This window comes from Haplochromis burtoni, unplaced genomic scaffold, assembly GCF_018398535.1.
Source record: "Haplochromis burtoni strain Fernald_Lab_line unplaced genomic scaffold, NCSU_Asbu1 Contig_140, whole genome shotgun sequence".
NCBI classification, from domain to species: domain Eukaryota; kingdom Metazoa; phylum Chordata; class Actinopteri; order Cichliformes; family Cichlidae; genus Haplochromis; species Haplochromis burtoni.
The window spans coordinates 832,279-855,820 of NW_024582501.1; the positions used below are offsets into that span (position 1 = coordinate 832,279).

The 23,542-nt window shown below is 40.0% G+C and overlaps 1 protein-coding gene across 7 annotated transcripts in view; it reads left to right on the plus strand.

Moving 5' to 3' along the window:
• add3a (adducin 3 (gamma) a) overlaps positions 1-23,542 on the plus strand; it is a 108,931-nt gene that overhangs the window by 12,564 nt on the left and 72,825 nt on the right. For 2 of the 7 annotated variants that reach the window (XM_005931310.3, XM_005931311.3), the window contains exon 2: positions 7,005-7,042. The gene's annotated coding sequence lies outside the window, so the exon portion shown is untranslated. Of the gene's footprint in view, positions 1-7,004; positions 7,043-13,259; positions 17,836-23,542 lie in introns of those variants that run through there. The other 5 variants (XM_005931309.3, XM_042224537.1, XM_042224535.1 and 2 more) reach the window with 4 other exon arrangements.

The following is a 23,542-nucleotide window of genomic DNA, read 5'->3' on the forward strand; positions in this document are numbered from 1 at the left end:
CAAGTCCAAAACATTTCCATCATGGACATAATGAGAGCACCAATAATACAGTGAATGCCAAATACTTGCTGGAAATGAGTTTTGCAAGAATCTATGGGAGGGGGGGTTTAAAACTCTTTTAATGCAGTTTTAATGTCGTGTGTTTAAAAGGGAAAAACCCATCTCAAACAGTAAACATTTTGCTCAGTTTTTCAGCTGTTCTTTGTTACAATACAAACTTCCATGTTGGCTATTGTGCTTTTAGTGTCTAACTGGGCACTTGAAGTCATAAGCCTTTGAATATTTAGCAAAACAGCTTTATGTTTTATGTATAAATGTGCTTGTAAAATTCCAGATTGTTTGGATATATATGTGGTGACAGGAGAGATCAGTCTTGGTCATTTTAGTGTTGAGTTTTATTGGAAATCTTTTGATTGGCAGAGCTTGAAAATCTTGAAATGAAGTGTGTTAGAGTTAGAAACGTCCATCTTACAACCACCTTCAAAATAAAAGCAAAAGCACATCTGCACACAGGCTGTAAGTTGAAGCTCAGTTGAACTTATTAGGATAGTTAATGTTATAATGTCTTGGAAAAATGCATCAATCAGCTAACTCGTTCATTGATTTGGGGAGAAATAATCCAATTTTGATGGCGCCAATATGACGCAGATACCTTGACTTTGGGTATCTGCTGATAGAGAGGACTGATCTGGTGCCAGTGTTAAATTGATGAACTATATTCCTCATTCTGAAAAAGCGGCTGAAGGTCATTCTTTTATTTTTAAGGGAACATCAGGCTTGAAATTACTTTCCTAACTCTAGAAAATAAATTTGTAACAAATGTATCCAAGAATAGAAATTTACCAAAATGGTATTTATTGGCTAAAAATATACTAACAAATATTTGATACCAGTGACAACAGGCCAAAGATGAATTCAGTGGAAAAAATAATGAAAAAATTATTATCGTTATTCACCTAATTTATTTGCACTCTTGTTAGTGTGAAGCAATGAAGTTTATATCAGATGATATTAATTGAATTGACAACAGCACATCATGTCCCATTAAGTGCTTGCTGACGAGGGTTTAATGGAATATTAGCGAGTGAGAGCGACTAAGAGCCGGCTCTGAAAGCATCATACGGATCGGGTTTTCAGTTTGGGTCAGCCAACTTGCAATTTAGCTTAAATAAAAATAAAGGGGAAAAGAATCATTCATACAAAGAAAAGCTGTTGATGTAACAAATATGAAGTATGTCCAAATTGCTGATCCTTTGCAACTTCCTCCATGCTGTCCTAGCTGGTGCACAGCTGCTGATACATGGTGTAGCCAACTTAAGACTGATATCTGTTCAAAGTGTCAGATCAGTGTTTAACCAGACTGGCGCTCCCATTAAGTACCGCTTAAATGCCCTTGAGCAAGACATCTGTGTTTCATTCGATTGCACATCAGCTTCAGCTGATGCACGGCTGAGCCTGACCTCTCGCCTAAACAAAGAGGAGAGTTTATCTTCTGGGATTAACAGTGTATCGCATTTTGGAGTTGTTATTGTTAATAAAATAAACTGTAACAAAAATGAGTGCTTATTGGGGTTGTATCCAGGATGGTGTTTGTCATGTACTTTGCCTGAACCCATTTTTCAGCATGACTCTCTTCCTGTTACAGCAGCTGTCTGATCTGTTCAGATGGGCTTTGTGAGTGTGGCTGACTGCCAACAACGAACACAAGATGAACCTGAGAGAGCAACAGAGGGCTCTGACACTGCATAAGAACAATGGACAACATTTAACAATATTAGTCTTGAAAGTTGATCTTATAAGTTCATGAACATGATAATATCATTGGTCAGTGAGTTTCTTATTGAATAAATGCTGTTGTGGAATCTTAAAGTGATGAAAAAGATTTATTTATTTTTTAACACTGCATAAGCCGTTATGGGTTTGTGGTGCTAGTGTTTGGAGCTGTTTTGTAGCCCACACAGGATTCATCTGATGCTTAATTAATGAAAACTGGTTTGCCTTGTGTTGACGGAGAACTGTTCCGTTTGGGTGGGGTGCTGTTTATTGATGCGAGCATTCACATTGTTCATTTTGACTAGTCCAATTATAAAAAGCATAGGTGTAGTTTAGTATAATTTCACTCTAATATTTAGTTTTTATGTATATATTTATATTTTTTGAGGTCATGAGTCAGGGTTGTATTAAACTGAAAGAAACCAAGGGGCAGCTGTGGCTCAGGAGGAAGAGCTAGTAGTTTACTAATCCTAATATTCCTCTAGTCCTCGTGTTAAAGCTTTCATGGGCAAGATACTGAACCTCTGAAAAACACTTTGGGAAGTTTGTGCCTGTTTGATTAAAAAGTGTATGAAATAAAAAGCAATATAAATGAATGTGGGTTGTATTGAAGAAGTGCTTTCAGTGTTCAGCATGAGTGGAAAGGCATTTTTACCTGTACACTTTCTAAGAGTGGACTAAAATATATCCTCAATCTTTTGACTAATGGAGAACATAATATCCAAAAGGAAATAAAACTTTGTTTTGGCATGTCTGATGTCATATTTAGTTTAAAATGGGCTTAAGTGATTTTGAAATTTTGACTGTGGTCAACAGATTGAGGAAGAGTGGGTTTCAAAAACAACTTGTACTCTATCATAGGGATACGCATGAAGTAGAATATACTAGAGGCAAGTTCTGTAGTGGGCTGCGGTAATAGAGTTTGGTGGATCGCAGAAATATTTTAGGAAATTCCTGAACTTCAAACTCATAACTCGGAGTGGGAATCAAGATAACGCCCCACAAATTGTTTGCACATCTGATGCTTACATCACGTCTGACATTGTTGCAAAAAGAAGGTGGAGAAAACTGTTCAGTTCAGGGGTTGTGGTTGTTGTTGTTGTTGGTGGTGGTGGTGGGGGTTGTTTTGTTTTTTTTGTTTGTTTGTTTGTTTTCAGCTGAACAGATTGGAAATGAATGACTGGATGTCAAACGACTTTATTTTCTTCACTTTTAAATGTTAACACAGTAGTAGCACAGCTGTGGAAGAATTTATCCACACACGTCCGTCAGTAACGCACCATCTGACAAACTGCTGTTGGAACTCAAGGAGAACAATTAAGAGTGAAAGTTAAGCAAGCTAAATGTAATATGTCTCTTCTAATTTTATTTCCCTTGATTTAATTTGAGAATACTAGAGGGTAATTCTGTGTACTGTAATTAAATCAGCTGTAGAAACTGAAGAAAAGGTAAAAGCTTGCGTACTTGTAGTCAGTTAACAAAGCTGCACGAGTCCATGTGTGTTTACTTGCATAAATGGGTTTATGTCTTACATCCGAATAACATTTTTAAAAACTGTCATCTGCTGCTGCTTCCTGCTGAACGGGCACAGTTCTGACAGCCTGCCTTATCAGCCATCTGTTCTGAAACTGATGGTGAAAATAAACAAATCTTAATGCATGCCAGTATTTCCTTTAGGTTGTCCTCAAGATTTGATAGATTTTTGCTTTGTTGTATGCCCTGATTTCTGGCTGTCTACTCCCAATGTGGATAAATCTGGTCGATAGCTGTAGAGGGAACACCTGTCCTCTTCTTCATGAGTCTGAATTTAAAGGCTGTCAAAATTCCATTGGGGTTTTCACTCATCTCTCTAAGCCCTTTTGACAAAATCAGAGTAATGAGTTGTTGTGTAACTGCTGCAAAACTAACAAGTCTACAAGCAAAGTTCTCTCTCATCTTGTCTATTTTTATTTATTTTTTTAAAAGAGGCCTCTATAATAGCTGATGACCTGGAGGTGCTATCACTCCATTAGAAGCTACCTAAAATTGGTTGAAAACTTCATTAGTAACCTCCCTTAATAAGGTTAAAGCAGCAAATGGTTAAAAAGTTGCACTTAATTTGTCTGGACTTTATGTAATAAGGCTAAAGGGGGTCATGCTGCATGGTTGGACAGTCACATCCTCCCAATCAGTAGGGCCACCACAGTGGTCAGCAAAAACGGTTATGTAACTGTCCCTGCATGTCGCCCAAGGAAAAAGTGAGTAGTATGTTAAGTGCAGCGCTGGGCATTGCTAATGACTTGAAGCTGTTCTTTCTGCTAGTTCCATTTCTCTAATGCCAATTATTATTTCTGCTGACGGTGTGAAAGTGTGGAAGCACAATAGCCAAGGTTTAGCTAAATCATTGGTTTTGCTGTGCTACTAGAGTTGGGGTAGATGAATACCAAGGTCTGAATAAAGAACCCTGGAGTTCTGTCGGATCACTCAGCCAAAGAACTCTGTGGTCTGCGGACTTCTCTGCTTTTGTTTAAAAAGGAAGTTCACCATCGGAGCTGTAAAAGAGTACAGACCCTCTGTCAATGAGATTCATGCTTCTCACACTTCTCATGTCAGTCCACACCTGAGAAGTGGAGGAAAATTCCTTTCTCCACCTCCACTAACACAAAAAACATTTCAACCAGGTGATTTCAATTCCTGTTCAGTCAGCCAACCCGGACAGAGGTGTTTCCATAACTACTGTAAAATCTGGTGCTTTTTTTACATTTATACAGCCTCATGCAGTGCTCCAATAATGCATATTTCTAGAACCAGCTGACAATTCCAGTCATTGTGTCCACAGTTAGGTAATCTAGGCAGCAGGAACTCCTCTTTTTCGTCTGTCTGATGGGTTTTAGCTGAACAGTAACAGAAATAATCCAAGCAGAGATCTCTAAGGACTTGCCCTTTACCATTTTGATGTTTCTGGAGCCAAACATGGCCATATTTAGACTAGAGGATAGAGCTGTGTTTCACAACCTTTTGGATGCACAGCACATATATTTCACATTAGAAAAATCGTACGGCACACCAACAAACAAAAATATCACAAAAAACATATTCATAATTTTTCCCCGTGCACCAGGTATTGGTGGAATTGACTCTGTTTGTCCCCAGTATACCTTTTTTTTTTTTTTGCTTTATTCTGACCAGTATTCATGATAGGTTCTTCATCTGGGTTGGAATTTTCCAGGACCCAGGTCAGGTTGACTACTTTTTCTTTTCAAATATTTATCTTTTGCAATCACGCGTTGTCACGGATGTCTATTGCGTCATTTCTTCTTCGTCTTTTTTACTGGCAGTTGGCAACCCATTTAATGATAGCGGGTACTTGCACTGCCCTCTAGTGGAAGAGGATGTAATTGTTCTGCCCGTTACTCACGATGATCACTTGGAGTACTAATCAGGTGGAACCAGATAATCTTTGCACAGTGGTTGGGAAACATTTCAATAGAGTACTAAGTTAGCAGTGCTTTATTATAAATATTACTTGTAAACTTAGTTGGCATATAACACGCAAACGTGGGTACCTGTAAAGTATTACAAAGTAACTAGAAAAAAAAATGTTAGAATTTCATTCATCAAAGTTGAAGAAAGACTTCTTGGATGGCCTGTACCTCATAGAAGACCATACTATTGGGTAGATAATCCCGTAAAATAAAATATAAATATACTCCAAAACGTCTTGATGCATGATCAATCATCCAGGTATGGAAATTGAGGTATTCCTCAAGTTATTCTCAGGCCTACTTAAGTTACAGTTACTTGTTGATCTAAAAAAGCACCGACCAAGCCTAAATGTTCCCAATGTTTTCGCACTACCTTGTTCCATATTTGTTACACTTTTGTAATGTTTTTGATTCCCAGTAACCAATTGTCATTGGAATGGAATTCAGGCGCAGCACTTAGCAAAAACACATTTAACATGCTGTCAGTCTGCACTCGCGTTCTTCTACAGTGACCCATGCTCCCTGGTGTTGACACAGTTGGTGTTTATGCAGATGACATGGATGTCTATCAAAGGCTAACCGTGTCCCTCAGGCCTCCTGCTGCTTGGTGTAGCCGCTATTACAGTACAGAGGCACAGCCTAGTCTCTATGTTGGAAACTGCTGACCGCTGTGACCTAGAACACACACTGAGACCAGTGCAATTGCTCATACATGCACAATAATGAGTTCTAAATGAGCCACATCCAGTGATGGCCTGGGTACTACTGGGAAATGGTAGTAAAGGGATAATTAAAGTACACTCTTAAACGTTTGTGAAAGAAGAGGGGGGGGGGGACATTTACAATTTCCTTTGTAAGGAAGCTGGTTAGATACAAGGTCAGGGACGTCTCAGTATAAACCCCTAAAAGCATGGAAAGTAAAACAGTCACCACAGCCAGCCATGATATTTGACAGATAATTCAATTAAAAGTACTCTAAAGTTATCAACAGCACAAAAAACAGTGCAGAGGTCCAATTCAGTGACTTGAATTACTGAAGGTGCGGCCTTCTAGATAGCAATTTACACGTGTCAGGTGAAGCAGTCATGCCCCTAACTTTAAGCATCAACTGGATCCAAATTGGTGAATAATACAGAAAGGCACCTCTTCGTGGACTTGATTTGGGTCTCTAGTGAATTTACTCAATTTTTGTAACAGACTATAAAAATATTACATTCATGCATGGAGTTGGGTATTTTAATCGCAAATTCTTTGGGGATCAATTGGCTTTTGAGGGCAGCCTCAAGTGGCCGTTTTCAGCTCCTAAGACTGCGTAATCTAGACTCTAGAACTCGTCTTGTTCTTCGTCTTGTTCTTCGACCTAGTTTAACACATTGTGACCATTTCTGATGGAAGTCCATGAGACATTTCAGATTTTAGCTTAATTAAATGTCTTCTTTTTTGTTTGGATTTTTGGGAGTATGTTAAATTACTCAGATGGGATAATGAAAAGGCTTGAGGGGGAAAAAGTAGACTTCATTACTTTTGTTGTGAGATGCCTCTCTACCTTTGATTTTAGGTTTGTTTCACTCATTCCTGGCTAATTTGCTGTATTTGTATTTCAGGATTACAGACTTCATAAGCGCACAATGCGTAAATGTTTAAACCAGTGGGTGCATCAGCCTCTGTGTCAGATGTCCTCACCACAGACTCGCAATGTGGCTCAGAGCTTTACTGAACTTGGAGGTAGAAAGTAAAAAAAATGTTTTTATTTTGTTTTTGTCCTAGTTGGCGAGACGTCATCACCTCAGCCAGTCCCCAGAGAGGTAAGAAATTTGACATCAGCACGCACCATTTAAGCTTCTGCACAAGCTTTCGCAACACCTGTTCACTGCATAAACACCACAGCGCTGCTTTGAGTATTATTTTACAGCAGAACAGAGGATGGTGAGTAAAGTCTTAAATGTAGTGTTGAGTGAAATGGAAAGTTCTTATTTTCTTCGGTCTGTAGTTCAGATGCCTCCACCCTCCTCTATGGTTTTATCAAGGACAAAGGGAGGTACATGGAGTGTAATACTGAAAGGTTTGTGGAGAACCTTGACTTGGCTTCGGTCAGTGGTAAACTTGTGGCCAGAGTTTTTATGTGCTCAAAGTCATTCTGTAGAGAAAAAAGCACCAGACCTTTCCCTTCTGCAAAGTAGCTCAAATTTTAATCGCCTTTAATGTGTATTTAGGCTGTTAACGCATAGTCTGCTTCCACTTTTGGTGACTGATATTTTTAAGCCTATTTGTCACTCTTGTTTTTCTGCTCCAGTGCAATTTTAAGTCAGTACCAGCTTTATAGTGGAGACCTTGTGTTTATTTTACTTCCATTAGGAGTTTTAAAATCTTACAACTACCGTAATAAGGATGATTGCATAGGCTACAGTGCTAAAGCTTTTGCACTTTTTATGACGTGGCGCGATTTCTTTTAGTTTGTAACCAATATTAATGGATCTTTTATGAATTTTATTTCCCGACAAACACAGTTGGGTTATTTTTTTTTCTAAACATATACAACTGTCTACATACCTGGACACACAGTAGAAACTTTTCTGGTTTTGTGCAGATTTTCCAGTTCAAAACCTCAAATATGATTCCTGGTTATAAATAAAGCTCGTGGTTGGTGGTTGCCGTTCTTCTGTTTTCAAATGATAGTCCTAATGTCCTAGAATTTTGTTATCTCGAATAGACTTCCACTGTCCACAGAAGCCCACAGAACCCTTTTCCACTGCAAAATGGGTTTTGTTCAGTTTGGCCAATAATTCTTCAGGATGTTTGACCATCTTCGGAATTTGAAACTCCAAAGCTTTTTTCCAAGTCTTCTGATGGAAGCATCGTGTGCCTGTCCCCTGTAGTTTGAGTTTGTGGGGGCCATATGGCAGTATTGCTTTTAGTTTGAAAGCCAATCCTAGAATTCATTCAATTCTAGGAATTTGACAGTAGTGGATCGGATATCAGTCTGATACTAGCCCAGAAAGCTGGATATTGGTGACATGATCCGATCTATTCATTTGAGTTCTTTATTCTGTATCTGTCATCACCCAAAGCTGACGTAATGTGGAGGAAACTAACAGCAGAGCAGCAGCACTTTGGAGGTATTTCTCCAAATCCTAAAGATATTATTGGATCAGAGCCAGTAAAAGCTGATTCCAGCCATCCATATGTAAGACAAACATTTTTGTGTTTCTTGTTAATTATATTTAAAACAATTTCTTTTGGCTCAGCACTGCAACACTGTTGATCTGTAGTATGTTTGTGACTCATTGAATTTTAGGGAACTCCTATGAGTTTGATCTCCTAGCCACAGTCTGATTCTTTCCTATCTGATAAATGAAAGGATCTTTTTCTGTGTTTACAGCAGCGGTGTGCTTTGTGCTTTCTGTTTTGGGCCGTTGACGTACGAGCGACACAAGATCTCCCTCCTCTCACTCACTCCTCTTTCACTCTGTATGCCTTTACTTGATCTGTCTCTCGTTATGCACCTCGGTCTTATCTTACCCTGTCGCTCTCCCTCTTTCTCTGTCAGATATTTTTAAAGGATCTCTCTCAGACGTAGTTGCTCAGAGCTTGTAAGGTCAGAAGAAGTCAGCGTAGCTCTGATTGCTGGTGTGTCTCAAAGTGTTACATACCAAGTTGTCTGGTTCTTTAATTCCTGTATGAGAACATTTCAGGTCCCAGCAAATTTAACTGCAGACACAAAAGTACTTTAGAGTCTGTGCTTATCTCTGAGCACTGCTGGAGCACTGCTCTTTGATAATATTATCCACTATTATCCTTCTAATGTACATTTTCTTTTACGTTAGTTTTACCAAACCCATATTCAATGTCCGAGCAACATTTGAGCAGCTAAAATTTTGTTTTGCATTAAAATTTGTTAAAAAAAAACAAACCCGAGTTGGGATAGCTCTTTTTTTTCATTCCAATAATTCTCTTGTACCAACTGATTTAGTATTGTTCTTGACAAGGATTCAGCTCCAGTGGGAATCCGTTGCTGACAGCTTTGTGATTTGGACATATTTGCCATTTAAAGTGCAAACTGCAGCTAAGCCATCTGGCTAAGCTTCTAATGCTCCATTTATAAATTATACCACAATAGAAAGTGGATTAACGTCTGTCGATGTAATCCTTTAATGAGTTTCGTAGTGCTTTCTGCGATTTTGTTTATCCTGCAGCAGGAATTCAGAAGTAATATACACTATTGAACTGTATTAAGCATCTTTTTAATTGCATTTTCTTGTAATAACGAATCTGTTAATCAAACAAGGCTGAAGTCCTTGGAATACTTGCATGTTCTAACGAGTAAATATGGCAAACGTGTGGCAAAATTACAAAATGTCACTGTTCTGTATGTTCTTGCTGCTGAGAAGACATAAGCGACAATCAGCTTGCCTTTGACGTATTTATCATCAGAGGTTTTTGGGGCCTCCCAGCTTTGAGGGGAAAAACGCAGCTTTTCCATTCTGCTAAGAGAGCAGTGATGTAATAAGGGATGATGAAGATAATTTAAAAAAATAATAATTCAGCGATGTTACAGCACACCGCAGACGAGCTATGAGAGACACTAGCATCATTTAAATTCTTGCAAACGTTAATAGAGGCTGTTGTGAAATGGGTGCACAACAATGTGGTAAATAAACTTAAGGAAAATGATTTTAATTAATATTTCTTGTTCTTCATTTGACTTGTGTACAGCAACTTTAATGCCTTTTTTACATCTGTCCTGTCTCTTTGTAAACCAGTATAATATGACTGTTTCTATGAGTGGCTGAAAGTCATAGAAACAGTTGGCATCTCCTAATAGTCGAGGTCTTTGTAACAACAATGACAGAAGTATAAAACCCGAGCTGCCCAATGACAGTGAGAGTGTCAGCACAGAAAGGTTGATAAGCGAAATAGCTCAAAAAATGAAGCACAAGACCCGAGTATTTATAGGAGCAGTAACGCTAGACTGAAAGTGTGGACATGGATTGACCAGTGTGCTGTAAATGGCACTCGTCTCCAGCAACATTTGATCTAAAAACATATTTTTGAAGATTGGCTCCCATTTCTTCCTTTAGATTTCATCTTCAGTAAAGTGTGTGCGGTGTTCAGACCTGGCTGTGGTGCCTCACCCTGATCACAACGTGCACTGTGATATGCTAGTCCTAGGTGATGATGACATGCCAGTGCAGTGCTTTGCTTAGTTCTACGTTCTCTTGTTTTGGAAAGCCTTGGTTCACTGTCCAAGGATCTTGTTATTACTCACTAAGGTTCAAGAAAGAATATACAGAGATATGGTTTAACAGCCTAACTTAGTTTTTGTATTCCAGTTACTTTGTGAATGAATTTTGTAGTTTTAGTTAATAAAAATTGATCCAAAAACTGGCAAGGCATATACACAGACACTTTTCATTTATATTATTAGAATTTACATTTAAATCCATCTACTTTTAGGGTAGAGTGCTGTAATCATATCTGATATTAAGTCAGTCTAACATTTCTGCAAACGATTGTAGACATCAATATGAAAATGTATGTATTTTTTTAAAAATTTGGAGTAAACAACACTTGCTCTTATTTAAAAACCGTATAGTGATACATTTCCTTAAAGATGGACAAAGTTGACGACACACATCCATCCTACTTCTTCCATTATTTCGGACACTTTCCCAGTCAAAGACAAGTCCAAACACGTGCTAAGCTGGGTTCAGTTTAGAGAAAACTCAGTGAATCTTCAGGATAAAGGAGGTTTGAATTATATGATTTTAACAATTCTCACTGCAGAGATGGCCAGCTGTTCTAAACCTGCAAGCATTCAACCCAAGATGGATTTTATAGATGGTGGGCAATTAAAAACCCATGCAGTTCTTGAACTTTCAGGGAGAGTCTTTGTTGGAAATCACAAAAGGCTGGGCATATCTGACATGGATAATGATATAATGATGTTCAACCCAGCCCTACAGCATAGCGGGGCAGAGCTTACTACAATCCTCTTCCTTTGGTGGAACTGTGTATTGATTTTTAAGGTGCTTGAATAGGTTTTGAAGTTGAGTGAAAAGACATTGTTGTAGTAGGTAAGAGATGCATTTTTTTTCCCTCTCTGTGGTGGCTGCACTGTCTTTCGGCATGGACAGATTTGTGATGACCATGTTTAACAGTATTAATCAAAGTGGTCTTTCCAAGGACTTGACACGCTGATTTATGGCTCTGAGCTGTTTTAATTATAATCAGAATGGGTGTCTCCCTGATGAATAACAGCTGTCTCTTCTGTGACTCATAAGTCCTGACAGCAGCCAGAGGAGTTGGTTGTTTTACTTTGTGTTTGTGCCTGTGCCTGATTGTGCATGTGCTCTATTTGAATTGTTTCACAGCCAAATTTGATATGATTCGATAACCTCTGCTTCTGTTTTTTCTTTCTTTCTTTTTGGCTAGTTTTGCTCAGATGGAAGAACGGGGATCTGGCCTGGTCTGGTCTGGCAGCTGTAAATGATCAGATTTATGGATGTCTGTTTGTGTGCCATGGTTTTGTGGTGCAGATCTCTGGTTTAGAGCCACATGATGGGTCTTGTAATCATCAGTCACATCCCAATGAAACGCAGGCTGGGAGTATGCGGCCACATCTTGACCGCATGCACAAATGCACATAGGAAATACAAATTGGCTGCCATCAATTTCTTCATTATTTTGCTCGTATAGATACAAAAGCAGATATTTCGCTAAGCATATAATGCATAGTCACAAACTGACACAAGTTCTGCTTTCAGCACTGGTGGCCTGTGGGGCTTTTGTAGTGCAACAAACAACCGCTTTGTGCTTTGCAAGGATGGGAAAGTAGGAGCGCACTGACGCGCACTTAAAAACACAAACACACATTCGTGCACGAGCACGCTCGCACACTGTGGAAGTGTCAAAGGCAGGGTGCAGTTCTGTCGTGCACAATAGGCTGTTTCATTACAGCCCCCTCATGACACTAGAGCAGAAAATGGACTTGCAGTAAAGGGCAGATGAGGAGTCGGGAATGTTACAGCTCAGCGCTCTGAGGTTGACATGACCTGACAGTGGTCAGGTCCATATCGGATAGATGGCTTCACTGACCTGACAGTCGATTGTAAATGGAAAAATGCATCATAAAATACTTTTTGTGTGTGTGTGTCTTGATTAATAGGTTCGATAAACAGATGCATGAGCACTCCTCTTGACCTTTCTTGACTGGTAGCTTCCATCTTTTGTAAAATCATGTCAATTCCAGTGCTTCTAAATTGGGGGCTCGCAATGTTTTGAAGCCTGTATAGCCACCAGTGTGTTTCAATAGTAAATATTTTTTTAATCATTAGTTTAGTGGCTGTTGCTTTTCTACTTGTACAGCTGTATTTGTCAGTGTAATTGAGGGTCATTCTGCTGTGATTTCTAGAACAGAAGTAATATAAGAGAATGCTCCCTTGGTCTGCTTCTGTGGTGCTTTTGTGTACCATGAAGCGTGGGTGGATGAAATGTATAGTACTGCATGTGGTCTTTGTTATGCTGCTGGACTTAGAAGATCTAGTACCAGGGGTTTCTATTTCTTTGCCCTAGTTCTGTTTTTGAAGTGGATTTGGTAAACAGTGAGATACTTTACGTCTCTCTCATCTGAAACTTTTTGTTGTATTCTTTGCACTGAACAAAGAGCAAATCACCAAGCTGACTCTTAAATGTTAGAATTTTTTGTTTTTACAGGGTACAAAAGTAGAGAATTACATTACTACAACTGGCCATAAAAGTACATCTTCCAAAGATTGTGTTTTTGTTTGTTTTTTTTTTACAAGCCGGTCTATCCAATAGGCTCAAATTTAGAGGGTAGTGATAGCCACAATTACATTGTCCACAACAGAGCCATACTCTTAAGTCATCATCAGTGTTGGTCAAGTTACTTGAAAAAAGTAATCAGTAACTAATTACTGATCATACATAAAACATCTGAAAGTGTTCAATCCAGTTTTGTTTTTTGTTTTTTTGTTTGTTTGTTTGTTTTTTCCAATAGCTCATCCGAAATTAATTTACAATGTGGGACAGATTTTAAAATAAAATAAAATAAGAGGTTGTTTTTATTGAATATTTTTGTTACTGAATCTGGCAGCTGGCAGTGGAAATGTGCCGTGGAGTGGGTGTTGTAAGTAACGATGTTTGGCAGTGATTTGTGTTTGTCTGAATCTCTCCCTTCGTGTCGCCGTTTAAGTCCGACTTGAAGGCTGGGCCTCTCAGTCCTTTCAGTTATGGCTGAGATCTGCTTCATGTCAAAACTGCTCCCTCTGGACCGCACCGGGAGATGGAATTAAATTGTAATATTTTCCAGCATAATTACATTTTGTGGGTGTTTTTGCTATAGCTCACATTTTTTTTTGACAACATGTTAAAGTAATTTAACATGTTGCGTAATTTCTTCGCATGGTAGTAGTATGTGTTTAACCCATCTGGTCTGTTAACAGCATAGCTTTAGTGCTATTCTAAGAAGTCGATTAAACTGAGGGTCACGCTGTGGAGTTCAAGCCCCCGTCAAAATATATCTTTTGACCGTAATATGCACCTCCTGACCTTGTGCCAGACGCGGACTCATTAGTGAGTCACCATGTTTACTCCTGTCACATGATGTTGCAGTCAACCCAGGGAACTAAACGGAGCCCCCCTCCCCCAGTCCCTCCCCCACATAGACCAAGAGTCTCCACACCTCATTCAGGGGGAGAAGGTCGTCTCAGGACACGGTTCATCTGAGTCTGTGAACAAACAAGGAAAAAAAATACATCTGGGTGATTAATAAAGCCTGGGGCCTATTTGTCAGGTTTAATTACAACAGTTATAAGACAAGTAATATTTTACTAATGAATAATTTATTAAAGGGTGCCGACCGTATATGGCTAAATGAGAAGAAACTTCATTGGCTTCTTAGGAGATTATTTTATGTTACGCGATTATGCTGCTGACACTTGTAACAGCCCTTTCTATGCTTCATTTTCTTGCCTGTGAAAACAGTCATAAACACACATTATTTTCCACTGTAGATGGCAGCTTTCTGCATTAATTACCCGAGTCGTTTGACAACACACACCTCATATTTTGCTACGGCAAACACAATAAATCCCTGTAATAGTCACTGCTTTGCTTTTTCTCAGCCATGCTTTATTTCTAATGTTGGACACAAGCCAGTAGACCACTGCAGACTCTGCAGGTGAATCCTTGCACTTCCTTTGGGTATTTCAAGGGATTTAAGCTTGCGTCAGCACTTGCGTTGCTTTGGTATCCTCTTGGGTGTGCAGGGAGTAGAATAGGTTCATTTACTCAAGTTAAATTCTGGGGAGAGAGGTTCACTTCTTTTTCCTTCTCTCTTTTTCTAGGCGTTTAATCTGATTTATATCCATACTTTGCATTCTTTTCAAACGAGTACATTCTTATTACATTCAAATAATTTCTTTGTGATGCTTTAGTTATGCCAGTAGTTTGCACAGCCCTTGGCCAAAACTGTGTTGTTTTCGATGAGGAAATGCTGCATGCTAGTCACATGTAGCAGTGGAAAGAACTGCTGATCATATCCAAGAATCATTTATTGTGGCTCAAGATGGAACAAATGGCAAATATGGCATTCCAGTGCAATGTCAGCAGTGTTCTCAAATGCAAAATAGTGGTCCAGATGAGAGAGGATGAAAAATCCTGAGAGTAAAAGCTTAAGAATACTGGCGGTGGACCTTTTTGATTTTGATGTTGGCAGGAAAAAATGGTGCCTATTTACTTCGATACCATCAGCAGGTTTGTGACAAAATTGTTAGTAGGAGGAGAGTACTGTCTGTTTCCTCTTTCTCTGCTTATCAAACAGTTGCTGTTAATGAGCTTCACATGTACTGTGACAAAGTGAGCTATACTTTGTTTCTCCCTTTTCCTTTAAATGTAGATGGAGCCCTTGAAATGTGTCTCATCTATGCTCAGTCAGTGAGGACATTCATGTAAACGCGCATAGCTGTCTGGTGGTCGAGTCTGCAGTTCTGAGCTGAGGAATATTATGTGCTAAATCAGGATTAATGGAGTGATACTGACAGCCAAGCAATGTAGCGTAGGTCAGTTTATATGCACAGATGACAGGTGTGCAAACACAGATACACACCAGCCTAGATTTACACCTTTATTGCCATGTTAGAGCCGTTCATGCTCCCGCTGTGTTGTTTATTTTGGTGCGGGTATGTCCAGTGAGAAGGTTGTGGTGCTGGATGTGTGGCTTATTGTGAGAAACATGTAGTTTTAACAAATACATGTATGAGGCGTTCATTGCAGAGAAATGAATGCTGAAGATGTTTCTGCCACATGAACCAGTTTAAACACACTACTCCTTAAAAATAGTTTCCAGTGTGGGGATTCACTGCTTTCAGCCACGAGCGATTGATCCGCTCGTCCGAGGCAGTTTGACAAACGTAAAACCACAGTCACCGCACAGACCAGCAGAGCAAGCAGGGAATCCCTGCCACAGAGACTGACAGCTGCATATACAGTAGCTTGCTGGGGCTGTTTCTCCCATAAATCCCATACTCTCTGCTCGAATAATTGATTTCAAATTGATTTATAGGCTCAACTGGCTCATTTGCTTCTTGTGCTGGTGTGGACTTGTATTTTTGTTTCCTATAATTATTGCCTCCTTGGTTTGCCAGCAATAAGGCCAAGGTTTTACCCTCCAAATGGAAGCATTTTCCACAGAAGCACCAATTAAATATTCATTTGGATTTGTTTGTTTCTCTGACAAACCATAAATTAGACACCCCAACAATTTCCTATACATGATGGAAGTTGGAATGTTACACGAGGCCCATTTTAGCATTGCTGTGCAGTCCTTAGAATACGTCTCATGCATGATGCTTTTCCACATCTTAATAATGAAAATCTTGAAAGGGGACCGATTATGCGTTTCCTGATTTTATGTCATATGATCACTTTTAACCATTTAAGTGCAAATAATCCCCATGACCCCAAAACTCAGGTTTTAGACTGCCTTAAGTGCACTTTATGATGTGACTGAGCGGCTTTCACAAATATGGCCAACGTGGCTCGCCAACCGGCCAGTCAAACTTTCTGAGGAGTAACCATTTAAGAGGAAGTTAAATGGATACTATTATACTTCTATTAACTCATTGCTGTAGGCGCGTCATGACGTCAAACTCTTCTAAAACCATATCATATCCTAAAGTGCACATCCTTAGAAATGTATCTACACGTTGCAGTCATTGCCACCTGCGCAGGTATTCATGTTTTGCAATGGAATCTTCAACTTGTATAGTCTACTTTGTCGACTCTGTATGGATTAACCATAGAAGTACAACTGAAACAATAAAGTGAGGAGATAAATGTTTTTGATAAAGAACAGTTCAGTGTTTTGAACTGTCAATCATGCAAAGCTAAAATAATTGCGATGAAAAGGAGCATAATGGTTCCGTTTTAAAGATCTGTTGTGTGCAGTACACGGGAATGCAAGTGCTCAGTGCAACAGGTTCTTCACAGTCACGGAAGTCAGGATAGTGTGAAGGTTAAGATGAGTCCTCATTTGCATGGATAACCCTGCCAGGGTGAAGTCAGAACATGAGCGGTGCGGGCGCAGTACTTGTTGTTGTTGTTAACATCTCTCTCTGTCTGTGTTCGTCATCATTAAATATTAAGGCTTTTACTTGCTATCCAACTATTCATTTAAAAGCCAAGGACCGATTTGGCACATCATTGTATTTCTAAACTAAAAAGCCATTTCTAGATGGCAGCTCCTCCCTCCTTTCTTTATATGATCAAACGCTCCTCCAAACTCTTTTGTGTCAAAGGAGATTCCTCACATGAGGAGGCAGTTGAGCTGCTATCTGAGCAAGTGCTGAATGTCATCAGGAGGATTAATGAGGAGGGAGGGACTGTGTAGTGCAGGAAGGGGGAAGATTTGGCAACACTGGAAGTATAGGAGAGTCATTTGTGAATTAAAAAATAAATACAAATTAGTGTTTTAATAAGTTTCAAGGAAGTTAAATGGGGACTGGGAGGAGGAAAAATGGAAGGAGCGAGCTTAATTTATTGCACAACCATCTAAAGTATCCGTCTTATGCATTACTCACTTTGTTATCAAGTTCCAGTCTATACAAATGTTTGAAAGAAGGAATGGCTAAAAAAACACCTTTTGGAGGTCTTGGACCTTTTTCACAAAAGATCTCTGAAGCACCCCTGGGGGCGAATGACCCTGTCATCTCACCCCTCCCCCCTTCCACATTCAACCCCTCCGTCACTATCAGCCTCCTGCTGAATTCACAGAGCCCCCTTCTCTCTTCATGCTGGCCAGTCCTCTGCAGCTCCTGCAGCAGATGCGTCGTATTTTCTGCCAGATGTACCAGAGTGCGTCCTGCTTAAGTAGGGAAGAAAGAGCAACTCCAGGAAGGGGGGGGGAAAGATGCTGTAGGAGGAGCGTGAAAGAAAGCGGGCAGACGACGCAACAGTTTTACACTGCATTCGGCTTCAATGGGAGAGGCGTGTTAGAGAGAGGGAGAGCAGTAGCGGCAGCACACTCGCTGTAGCGCAGGTGGATCGCAGCTGTCTGAAGAGAAAGATTTGGCGGCAGCAGGTTTGTACTGAAGATTCTCCACAACTGTAGTTTTATTCCGTGTTTTGTGCACATCTTTGTATTTTCTGTGACTGAATGGATGCTGTGTTCCCCTTCGTATCACTGCTGTCCCTTCATGTTTCTGCTCGGCAGTTCTGTCATTCCCTAGAGCTGACCGCAGCAAAGGAAAGTGTGCGCATCAGTGGTAAACTCATGTTTTTGTTTCATTTTTTTTCTTGTTAAGTTGAGACATGCACGGTCCTTCTTGGTATCTTGTTCGCAAAAGTTCATTACACATTAGGAAGTTTACGAGGGATTCAGAGACTTGTCTGGCATGCTAAATGAAATAGCAGAGGCCCGATTCCCTCCTTTCAAACTGGGAGTTCTTTTACTGCGGAGAAGAATAGAGCTGGGAGCTTTGAATGCACCCGAGATGGCTTTCTGTGTGCTTAAGAGAGGTGCCGCCCTCTCAAGTGTCAGCATGCTTATGGGAAGGTGGTAGGGGGTAGGTTCATGTGCTTGTAGTTTGTAGAGGGGGCTGGGATTTTTGCATCTGGGCTGTATTGATAAGGCGTGAGTTATTACCTTGGTCTCTTGCATAATATGAAATTTTAGTTTAAGGTTAAGGATTAAAAAAGTTGCTTTATTTTCTTGTGGTTCCTTTTTCCCTTGAGGGGAAGGAGTGATACAGTCAAGTGCTCTCGTGAATCTCTTTTCATAGATATCTGTTTACTGTCGACTGAACGGCGATAAGGAGCCATTAGGAGCAGCTTGTTTCTATTTCGGACTGTTTTTCCGGGTATTCCTATGAAAGGCCCCCTTTCATGGTTGGATAAATGACTGACTGACTGGGAAAACCAGTGGTTTTGTTGCGCTTTGCTCACTTTCTTTTTTTGTCTTTTTTTTTTTTTTTTTTTTTTTTGAAATTTCTGCTTACATTTGCTTCACTTCATTAGATTTATATAGCTTTAGGCGTTTTCCATGATCAAGGCATTGCCTTTTATGCCTCGAGGTTATGGATCATTTCTACTTGTTTTCTCTTTCCTCTCAAGAACTGAATCACAGAAAGCTGTACACCATTTCAGATCAACAGTCTCTGATTTCAACACAACAGATTTTTTTTTTATTTTTTGCTCAAATGCTCTGCAGCTTATCCAAGAGCTCTCACGCTGTTTGTGAAGGAAATTTGGGGCCAAGTTGAGTCATGTTTGTGCTGCAGTTCTTTTTGAGCTACGCTAAGATCTCAAGCTACCCATCAGTGCAACAAAGTGTATGCAAATGTAAACGTAGATGTGCGTAGGTTACAAAGCTTAGAACTGACCTGCGTTTTGTCTGACTTGCTGTCACATTTGTATTTCAGTGCTGAAGTAATAAAGTCTCTGATTCACATCAGGAACACACCTGCCTCTGTAGTGTTACTGCATACAGCCACTGAGCTCACAGACTGTACTTTTCTTCACTAGTCTCTTCCTGTTGTCTTCAGCGTGGTGCACATTGCTTACATAATAGTGAGCAAATACTCCTCACAGGTTTGACTCTGTTGGCTGCCTCACCTTTAACGTCCAGGCTGAACGAAAAATACTGTAATCCACACTAGGTGCAGTAGTGCGCACTGCATTGCACAACCTCAACAGACTGTTTGTTTTTGAAAATCATACATTTGGGGTTTCAAATGCTCTAATGCTTGATAATGGCCAAGCATGTCAAATCTTGCTTCTGTCTTGGATACATTTTTTTAAATTATTGAAATTGGTATTCATCCTCTCATTGAGCCTTAAACCAACATCAAAATATTTTCAAACTTTGACTTAAAATCTGGTGAGTTCTTGACGAGGAGGCTGAATGTGCACATACAAAGCACTGCTAGCTGCAGCTTTATATGCTGTTACTGTTGCTTTGTGGAGGTTTAACAGGAGCAGAAAAATGTTCTGCGTTGAGATTCAGTTCTGCTGCAGAGGAGATTATTAGGTGTGTACACATTGTACTTGCTGCCATGGCGATGGCCTTGGTGCTCCAATGAATCCTGAAATGTCCAATCAAATATTTGTGCAGAGTTCGTCTGCAGAAAAAGCAATAAAAAAAAAGGACCCTTGCTGCAGGCTTTGCTTGGTCTCCTCTGAGGTTTCTCATTGTTTCAGGAATGACTTTGTGTGCTGGGCCCTTGAAGAAAATGTTGGTGCTTCAGGCTGAATGATTTGCGGTCCTTCTGGCCTTGATTTCCTCTCCCGAGGCATTTTTTTTTTTTTAAACAAATATATATATATTTTTTTGTATTCATATGAACTTGACACCACATGCCTGCTCTCAGGTCAAGGTTTTGAGATATAACTTACATCTGACTTATTGTGCTTTGACCATGTAGTTCAACAACGTCCCAAAAAACTATCCAAGAAAATTTATCTCCCAATGCTGAGGCTGAGGGGGTGAACACGTACTGTTAGCGAGTATTTTTCTGGTCTCTCAATCAACCTCAGCGACCTCACTGGCTCTATTCCTTATGCTCTCTGTAGTGTGTGCGTGTGCATGTGCGTGTTAGGTAAATAGCTTGGGTATTATTCCCACAATTATGTCATACAACATGGTTTCCAGCTGTCGATGTCAGCTGAACTTAATTTTGCTTTCAAGAAATTCATCCCCAACCACAGTCCATGTGTTTGTGTTGTTTTTTTGTTGGGGGTGATTTTGTGCATGTGTGCCCGGTCTGTGTTTTGTTCATTTTATTTATTTATTTTTTTTAATCTTTGCCTTAACTGTTTATATGAAAGTACACACTGAAGGTCTGTGGAGTGTCACCTGTTGGCTTGCTCCATAAAGAAAATCAGATTGTGAGTAATGAAAGCGCTGAAGCTTTTTGGTCTTTTTGGAGATCATGGTTAGGGTCTGATTGAATACTGCGTTCCAGCTCTAAATTAAACCAAATGTGTTTTGGGCTGGGTCCCATAGACGGGCGCAAACAGCTGAAAAAATGGCTGCACACATTTCAGCTTGAATGCAGGTGCTCATGTAGTTTTAAAGCAAAATCATCTTTGAGCCAGAAAAGTATATGTGAAATTATTTTTTTTGTTTACAGTGGAGAGCATTTAGGCAGCACTGAGGTCTTTCAAGCATTACATTTACATAGATAAGGCTTCCAAATCCTCAATTTCCCCCCAGGCTTGAATTTTGATCTGTTGGATTTTGTTTTCATGGGACTGACATTTAGTCATTTCTCTCACATCTTCATTCATGTTGCAAGCTTGTTACTCAATCAGATTGCAATAAACGCTCCCAAAGAGAAAGATTGATGCCGTGTGGTTTGCTGGTTTGCTGCTGCTGTTATTGTTGGAGTCATGCATGAAAGACGTCCACAGCAGAAAACTGCAGCACTCCAGCCTCTGAGTAATCCCTTGGATAATGACGTCAGTTAAGTACCCTAAATTGGTTGATCTTTGCCCAGCAGTGGCTGGACCCCACTAACCCAGGCTCCCATTTTACCCTGGCCACAGTGAGCTGAGTCTTGTGGGGTGAAACCAATAACGATTTAGGTTCTCCCAACACTTTTTTTTTTTTTTTTTTTTTTTTACAGATTGTGCTAGTGAGGTCAAAGTTCATGGGAAAGGTTTCTGAAATTGTCTTCACCAAGCAGCTGCATCCCTTGGCAGGTTAATATTAGATCTCATAGTTAAGGAGTCATGTGTTACAGGGAACTGGAACTTCTGTAGTTCAGTACTTTATAGTTGAGCCTTTGTTGAATCCTTACGACTTTTAAAAGTTTAATGAGCTACATTATTGTGTTTATATGTTCTGGGTAGTATTTATGTTAGCCAAAGAAATGCGAGGACAGAATGCAAAGCTGTAGCTCTCATGTGCCCGGGTTATACTGGCAGCTCTGAGTCAACCTGTAGAATATCTATTTCACAAACTGACCTATTGAGGACTGGCATCCTATTACAGTACCACACTCAAATTCAGTGAGCTCTTTAGAATGACCCCCTTTTTTTTCAAATGTTTGTAAAAGCAGACTGCATCCCCGTTGCCACAGGTAAATTTGCGCTTCCTCATTTGACTGAACCTCCCACCTGTTTGTGCTTTGATTTCAACCACATTCACTCTGTGCTTGGTGCCAAAGTACCTCACAGATGTACAAAGCAGAGTGCTCCTTATGTTTCCCTGCACAGCTTGTGTGGCCTAACACTGTATGTTGTCTTTGTCTTGTGAACCTGATCCCAAGTGCAAGTATTGCAGCACCATCCACAACCGTCTGGACCCACTTAAGCACTGGACAACACAGAAGTTTAGAGGCTATTGAAAGAACATGGAAGAGCATAAAATACATTAAATACTGAAAGACACTGACCTTTTCATCTTTTGGAGATGCTGTGCATCACAACATTTTTCCTTTTTGTGCTTCTTTACCACTTTTGATGTCAGTTGGCTAATTTTGGCTTGTGTCATTAACCTTAAGATATCCCTACTTTTTTTTATTAAATGAACGCTACTACCCTTTTGACCTGACATGCCTGATGATTGGTGTTAGTAATGCTGATCTTTAATAAAACAGAAAGCTACCACTTGGTTTAAAACCAAAGCCTTTTTTTCTTTTTTTTGTCCTGTGGAAAAAGTCAACTGGTTGGAAGGAGCTTCATTAACTTTTTATAGTAATGTTTTATGCCTTACTGACTATCACCATAATTGTTTACAAATGCCAGGTAATAAGTACTCATTTTCCAATACAGAATCCCTACCCAGAATAAAATCTCTTTACAAATTTGTCTTTGAAGCTCTGAGAACAAAGTGTGAATTTCACAGGAAAGGAAAGAGTGCTTTTTGACAGGTAGTTGGGTTTCCACATGTGGTGTTTGTCCTAGGATTTACAGCTGAGTGTAATGTGATGTGTGGCAGGTTGAGGAATTAGAAAAGATGGAGTGGAGCCCAAGAAGAATGATTTATAGATAAAATAGTAGCAAACAACCAGCACAAATTCATGAATAAATTTGCATCATATCCTAAGGATATGATGCACAGGACCCACTGGACCAATAACTTGGACAGGACTCCAAAGCTCCCCACCATAAAACTGGTGGACTACTTGTTAAATACTGGTTGTTTTTACTCTGAGCATTCAAGGCGCTTTACACAACTTGCCTCATTTACCCATTCACACCCATTCAAACAAGCACTTTTTCTACTTGGGGTTAGTATCTCGCCCGAGGATGCAGACTGAAGCAGCCAGGGATCAAACCGCCAACCTTCCAATTAGCAGATGAACTGCTCTGCCACACACCTCACTAGAGTAGGGGACTGAAGACTTGCACATTAAGTTAATTGGTCATTCTAATGGTGCATTCCAAATTAAGCTGGGAGTCAGAATTTGAGTTTCCAGTCAGAATTTTCAAATGAAATGCCTCTTCAACATGGGAAGTCAGAGCAACGTTGGGGTGTGTGTGTGTGTGTGTGTGTGTGTGTGTGTGTGTGTGTGTGTGTGTGTGTGTGTGTGTGTGTGTGTGTGGATGCGCGTGACTGAAAGATACACAAACCTCGAGCTCATCTACATGTAATTTCCTCCTGGGTGAGGACAGGGAAAAGCGTGATGAGGACAGGAGTAGAAGGAGCGGTTGAGAAGCGAGGCAGAGAGTGAGCCCAGCTGAAGCTCAAGAACGGCAGCCTGATTGTCAAGCAACACGTAGCCATGGCAACGACAAATGGGGAGAGCAATGAAAAGAGGTACAGAAACAGTGGAGGGGAAAAA